This window comes from Henckelia pumila, chromosome 1, assembly GCF_033568475.1.
Source record: "Henckelia pumila isolate YLH828 chromosome 1, ASM3356847v2, whole genome shotgun sequence".
Lineage (NCBI taxonomy): Eukaryota > Viridiplantae > Streptophyta > Magnoliopsida > Lamiales > Gesneriaceae > Henckelia > Henckelia pumila.
Window position 1 is genome coordinate 110917308 of NC_133120.1, and position 7634 is coordinate 110924941.

General features: G+C 36.2%; 1 non-coding gene across 1 annotated transcript; it reads left to right on the forward strand.

Moving 5' to 3' along the window:
• Window positions 1-1425: 1425 nt before the first annotated feature.
• LOC140876770 (small nucleolar RNA R71) lies at window positions 1426-1532 on the forward strand. Its single transcript, XR_012149004.1, has one exon. It is a non-coding gene; the product is annotated as a small nucleolar RNA R71 (small nucleolar RNA).
• The last annotated feature ends 6102 nt before the right edge of the window (window positions 1533-7634 follow it).

Genomic DNA, 7634 nt, shown 5'->3' on the forward strand with positions numbered 1-7634 from the left:
CCCAAAATCAATGGCATATTTGCATCCTCCTCCATATCTAGCACAAAAAAATCTGTAGGAAAAATAAATTTATCTACTTTTACCAGTACATCCTCAATGATTCCAAACAGATATGTGATAGATCTGTCAGCTAGCTGCAATGCGATTGCCGTGGGTTTCACCTCTCCAAGTCCCAAACTCCTTAAAACAGAAAAAGACATTAAGTTAATACTAGATCCTAAATCATAAAGTGCTTTATTAAAATTAAAAGAACCAATAAAGCAAGGAATCGTAAAACTCCCTAGATCTTTTAATTTTTGTGGTAGCTTTTTTTTTTTCAGGATAGCACTGCACTCTTCAGTCAGATTGACAGTCTTGAACTCCTCCAGCTTCCGCTTCTTAGACATCACCTCCTTCAAGAATTTTACATAATGCGGCATCTGCTCCAAAGCATCAGCGAATGGAATATTAATATGAATTTTCTTGAAGATGTCAAGAAACTTAGAAAACTTCTCATCCAACGCTTTCTTCTTGAACCGCTGAGGATATGGCAGAACAGCTTTTGGTACAAGAGGTTTCTCAGGCACAACTGCAGAATTGTTGGAATTTTTGCTAACAGATTTTTCAGACTCCACCTTAATCTCTTCAGCCTCTTCATCATCTACTTCCTTCGGTTCATCAACCCCAAGTTCTTTACCACTTCTAAGGGTGATAGCCTTGCACTGCTCCCTTGGATTAACCTCAGTATTGTTAGGAAACACACCTCTCTGCTGATTATTCAATGCATTCGCCAGTTGACCAATTTGTGTTTCAAGATTTTTCATAGAAGCGCTCACATTGGTCAAGTGTGTCTCCATTCTATCAAGCCTATTTTCATTCCTCTTAAATCTTGTGGATGATTCTGCAATAAAATTACTCACCAAATCTTCCAACGATGTCTTATCTTCACCATTCTGAGTATTGAACCCCGGTGGAGGATTCAACACATTCTTATTGTTTGCATAGGAAAAATTCTCATGATTACGCAAACTAGGATGATACTGATTGGGTACAGGATTACCTCGATAGTTGTTGTAATTCATGTTGTTCACATATTGAGCTTGCTCCACACTCTCAAATCCATCAGCAGAATTTACGGCAATCGCCAATGATGCTGTCTCATTAGAACTTTGATTCCCTTTGGTCAGTGTAGCCAACTATGTAGAAATAGTAGCCATCTGAGCAGTCAAAGCAGTGAATGCATCAACCTCATGAATTCCAGCAGGCTTCCTTATTGGAGATCTCTCACTCGGCCACTGATAACTGTTAACAGTCATTTGCTCAAGCATCTCATAAGAATGTTCAAGAAATTTAGAAAATATTGAACCTCCAGCTGCAGCATCCACAGAAATACGAGTTGGCCCATTCAAACCATTGTAGAATAACTCAATCTGTTCCTAGTCCGGAAAGTTATGGTTTGGACACTTCCTAAGCAACACCTTGTACCGCTCCCAGGCTTCATGCAATTGCTCAAAATCTTGCTGTTTGAATATAGTGATCTCTATTTTCAACTGAGCCGACTTAGCAGGCGGGAAATACTTAGCCAGAAATTTGGAAGCCATATCATCCCATGTAGTGATACTCCCAAGAGGTAGTGATTGCAACCAACTACGAGCATTGTCCCTAAGAGAGAATGGGAACAATCGTAGTTTGATGGTGTCCTCAGTAACACCATGAATCTTTACTGTGTCAGCAAACTCTAGAAAAGTACGCAGATGCAGGTTTGGATCTTTAGTAGCTGCACCCCTGAACTGATTCTGCTGCACCATATTAATCAGAGCTGGCTTCAACTCAAAATTATTCGCCGTGATGTTCTGCCGAGCTATCCCAGAATAATGAGTATTGATCACCGGTCGAAAGTGATCTTTGATCGGCACCGGAGCATTATTGAAAGCTCTTTCCTTTTCTTCAGTCATTTGTTGCAACTCTTCTCTACTAGCTTTTCTCAAAGCTTTAGCAGTTTTCTCGATTTCCGGATCAAAGAGCAGTGAGTCGTAACTTTGGATTTTTTGCATAAACTGCATAGACAGGAAAAGTTTAAAATTAAAACCAACAAAAGAAATAAAATGCTCTAAATCAAAATTAAGACTAATTAGCACAATTTAATATAAATCAAATAAAATTCAATCCCTGGCAACGGCGCCAAAAACTTGTTGCGTGTTTTTCGCTCAAGCGCACGATGTCAAGTTATAATATAGGAATTAAGTCCAAGTCGATCTCACGGAGAATGAATAAATGATATTATATCAAATATTTGCAACTAATAAAATCCTAATCCTATGTAGAGCTACGAAAATAGTTTGATTTTTCTGAAACTAAAATTTGCAAGAAATAAAATTAAATAACCACGAGTTCACGAGAGAAAAATTCAATAAGCAATGAATGTTAGAGGTTCGACTTCACTTGACTGTCCACCACAATTTATTTTTAATGATTGTTTTATTATAAATTATTCTAGTTTATTAGCAAAGAATCTCTATTATTTTCTACTAACTCTCTCGAGTGTCAAGCAGAAATTCGTATTCAATAACAAACTCAATATCTTTATCAAAGTTCAATTATTAAATCCGGTAAATAGCACAAGAATTCTTCTAATGACTTCTATGGAGTTATATGCCTCTCGAACAGTATAAACACCAAAGATGTATTTTTCTATGTCGTATTCAAAATCTCCTCTCTCGAGTGATAGATTCTAAATAAAATATCATTCAATATATGGCGAGTAAATTGAAAGCATTAAGATCAGGAAAACACAAATAAACTGTGCGAAAAAATTTAAATATATAAATCAAAATATGTCAATCATGGTTTCCAGTCAAGATCCGTCTACCTATAGACTAAGGAATTAGTTCATAACGCAATTCAAAATCAAATAAGACATGTTTTTTCAACAATCCATAAACTAAGAAAAGTAGAGTTCAAAGAGAAACTAGAACGAATTAGAATGAAGCTTCTCCGTCGCCGGATGCCGACGTCTTCAGTCTTCGTACCGAATTCTCGATCTCTTTTTTGCAATCCCAATCTCTCAATAGCCGTCTTATGCTCAGGAAAACTCTCTAAACCCTCGTATCCTCCAGAATAAGTCATAAAATCCCTTTTAAAACTCGATTAAAGACTTTCCATATTTTTGGAGACTGCGCAGCGCTGGAGCGCTAATTATTCGGAGCTGGGGAGCTCAATTTTCGTATTTTATTTTTCAACAAAAGACGTCTGGCGCTGGAGCGCTCCAAAGATGGTGCTGGGGCGCTCTGGACATGAATTTACGGGCGCTGGAGCGCTAGACTTATGGCGCTGGGGCGCTACTTGTTATTCCATTTCACCATATGCGCAACATTTTTGTAAAAATCATAACTCAAGTGCTAGCCGTCGGATCAAGCTGAAATTTTGACAGCAACTTTAAAACATCCTAAACTTCAATTTGAACGGTGAAGATCGGATTTGGATGAACGTAAAAGCTCCAGTATTTTTGTAAACTTTGTTGTCTATAATTCGTCCTTCCGCTTCTTCTTGCTATTTTTCTTCAAATCCTTGCAACTCACAAAAACAACAACAAATACGCATAATATCCATTCTATACATCACAAAATCCAAGTCAAATCATATATAAATTAAGTGCATAAAATGCATTTATCAATGCCCGATAATCACGAAAAATCATATAAATAGAATGCTTATCACAAACGGTAATAAAATCCTAACAAACCCATAATTACCCTGATCCCTGATCTCCCTCAAGTTACAATGGTAACTTTCCTAACGGACAAAAAATAAAAACCGAGATTTAAAGAGATAAAATCCCATAAATAAGGCAATAATCAGAGATAAATATTTCAGCCAAAATCTTCCAGAATTAACTCCACATCGGCTTAACTCCACTGAACAAAAATCATTCACAAAATTTCGATTGTTTGGAAAATAGTCTAAATCATCAAAATTTTTCTATTTAGAACCTTACCCAAAAACAGAACCCTATGAACAAAAAATGCATATACATGACCTATTTTATGCCTAAACAGAGTGTAACATAAAATAAAAATGCAATCACAAGCACACGATATGTTTACAAGTGTAGTGTTGCCTCTCGTGTTTACAACATCATCAACAACACCAATGTTTTTCAAAAGTATTTGGAACTTGCACAACTTATTTCAGAAAATTTCCAGAAGTGGTAGCATGCACACTAATCGAATAGTATTCATTGGACTCAATTAGGTAGCTTTTTCCATTTTCTTCCGATTTTTGATAAAGTTTGTATTTATGACATTGGTCAACAAACTTGATAAAATACTGAGCACTGAATTTGCGAAACCACCTTTCACATGGAACAAGAACATGGAATACACGTACATTTCTCAACTACTCGGTGGTTTAGTCAGAGTTCATCAAACAAAAAGGACAGTGTGCTTAAAAAAAATTTCAGAAAATCATGGCATCAATTGAATTACTGTAACAGAGATTTAAACACCACACATAACAGAATGAGTGCAGAATGCCTAAAATCCTTAAAATGCATGACAAGAAAAACAACAGTGTTGTCGATGGTGTTGTAACACCGAAGACAACACATGCAAAGGATTATAATGCACACGTGCTGAGAGACCTCCGAAGGGTTGAGAATCTCTCATGATCTAATGCTTTAGTAAAAATGTCTGCCAATTGGTTATTGGTTCCAACAAACTCCATTTGAATCATACATTTTTCTACCAAATCTCGAATAAAGTGATGACGAATGTCAATATGTTTTGTACGTGAGTGTTGAACTGGATTCTTTGATATATCAATAACACTCGAATTATCACAATAAACAATGGGGGGTTCACTCTTAAAACCATAGTCTTCAATCATTTGGTTCATCCAAAGAAGTTGTAAACAACAACTTCCGGCTGCCACATATTCAGATTCAGCAGTCAAAAGTGACAAACAATTTTGCTTACGACTATACCATGAAACCAAATTATTGCCAAGATAAAAACACCCACCCGTAGTGCTCTTTCTATCATTCACATCACCAGCCCAATCAGCATCACTAAAACCTACAAGATTAGTATTGGTTTCCCTTGTTTACCACAATTCCAAATCCAATGTACCCGACACATATTTCAAAATTCTCATAATAGCTTTTAAGTGGGTTACCTTTGGATCAGATTGGTACCTAGCACATAAACATATACTGAACATGATATCAGGACAACTAGCAGTCAAATACAAAAGACTCCCTATCATGCTGCGATACATGGTGTTGTCAACACCAGCCGCAACACTGTCTTTTCCCAATTTTTCACTCGAGCCCATTGGAGTTTTCATGTTCTTTACATTCTCTTTGCAAAATTTTTTCACCAAATTCTTTGCATACTTACTTTGACACAGAAAAATGCCATCACTTGATTGCTTAACTTGCAATCTAAGAAAGTAAGTTAATTCTCCTACCATGCTCATTTCAAAAGTAGAAGACATGCATTCAACAAAACTATCAACATGCTTTTGAGAAGAGGCACCAAAGATAATGTCATCCACATAAACTTGACAAATAAGAATTTCACATTTGGCCTTTTGAATAAAAAGGGTTTTGTCAACCTCACCTCGTTTGAAGCCAATTTTGAGAAAATACTCGGTCAACCTACCATACCATGCTCGTGGAGCTTGCTTCAAGCCATAGAGTGTCTTCTTCAACTTGTAAACATGATCCAAGTGGTGTGGATCCTCGAAGCCTTTGGGTTGCTTTACATAAACTTCCTCATTTAAAATATCATTTAAAAATGCACTCTTCACATCCATCTGGTAAAGTTTTATACCCATATGACATGCAATATCTAGTGGTAGCGCTTAGTCGTATCACGCCCAAATTAACCCAACTCAAATTAACTAAATAAACATGTAGTAGCGAGAGTAGGGATCGTTTCCACGAGGAAAGGAAAATTTATTTGTGTTCCTAAAAATACTGGAAATAAATAAAAGGGGATTTGGAATTTTGAATTAACTACTATGCAAGAATTAAAATAAGAAAATCAATAAAATAACGAGACTTGGTATCGGTCGACTACACCCTTAAAATTATTCATTCGATCATCGATTCTCTAAAAATAATTAATTCACATCGAATATTCATCATTGGAAATCAAATTCCTGTTTCACCTTAATTTTAGTTAATTAGAAAACAACATTCTAAATTAACCCTTACCAATAAATTAACCCGATAACAGAAATCTAGATTTAAATCCACGGTAGCATTCATATGAGTGAAACTGATGAATCTAGACAACACATGCACCAGCGGATGTATTTAGCCTAGTCAATTGTTGTTCCTACGATTTAACAAATTCAACAGCAGAAAATATTAAACGTAGTTGCTTCACAAATTAGATTATTCAAACAATTACGGATTTGAATTCTAATTTAGCGGTAGATTGTACGAAAGAATTATCAGGTGATAAATCTAATAATCAAACACACAAGCATGAAATAAACCAAAACAACTCTTGATACTCGATAAAAATCAAACAATGAAAATCTGAATCTCACAAGATAAATAAATTCAAGGGTTCGTCTTCCTCAACCAAGAATAAAAACTAGAAGAATTAAAATATAAGAACAAGAAAGATAAAACCTAGCCGCCAGATGAATTCTCTGTATGTAGCCATCTAAATATCTTCAGAATTCATCCAAAAGATAGTAATTTTTGAGTTATATGATGTATTTAAAGACTAGAGTCCTTCCCAAGAAAGTTTCCTAATTAAAACAGATTTCTCGGAAAAGTCGGTGCGATCGAGCGCACGAATTGGTAGGATCGAGCGCGCTTATTTATGCCAACTTTCTGTCCAGCTTTTCTTTCTGCGCCCGCTCGATCGCGTGAGTTCATCGGATCGAGCACGCAGCTTTTTTCCCAGCGAACAGCAATTTTGCAAAATTCATATCCGGATATCTAACCGTCGGATTGAGCTGAAATTTGGACAGCTGCTTCAAAACATCTTGAACTTTATTTTGGACAGTGGCGATCGGATTTTGACTTATATAAAATTAAATATGATTTTCTGATCATTACTGCTCCGTAATTCATTCTCGCTCAATAGCTTTTCCATCTTTTCCTCGACAAAACTCTACGTCCTATACAATAAACACGGGAGCGTATAATGTAGACACGATGTATGAAAAACCAACAAAAACTTAATTAAAACAAATGAATGCACGTACAAATGACAATAAAATGATAATAAAATATGCAACACAAACATTCCCATCAAATACCCCCACACTTAATCCTTGCTCGCCCTCGAGAAAGTATGCAAAAACAAAATGAAACTGAACAAACACATAATCAAGGATGATCATGCTTAAAATAGCCTCAGAAAAAACCACTTTCATCTAAAAATAAGTTCATAGCGACTCTCAATCATCAATGATACACCTTCAGTCGAATGCAAACGTGTGTGTGTGTGTGTCATGTTACCCCAGTTACATGCAACTTCAAAAGACAAGGTTTCAAGACTGTTCGCCGACCTAGAACAATTAAGTGCAAGCCTCACCATCAAGAACTCTCCTCCCAACAATCCTTCAACACAACACAACTTACTTGAGAATAATTACGCACCGTCGGATTTTGCACCCGACATTTTTAAAGT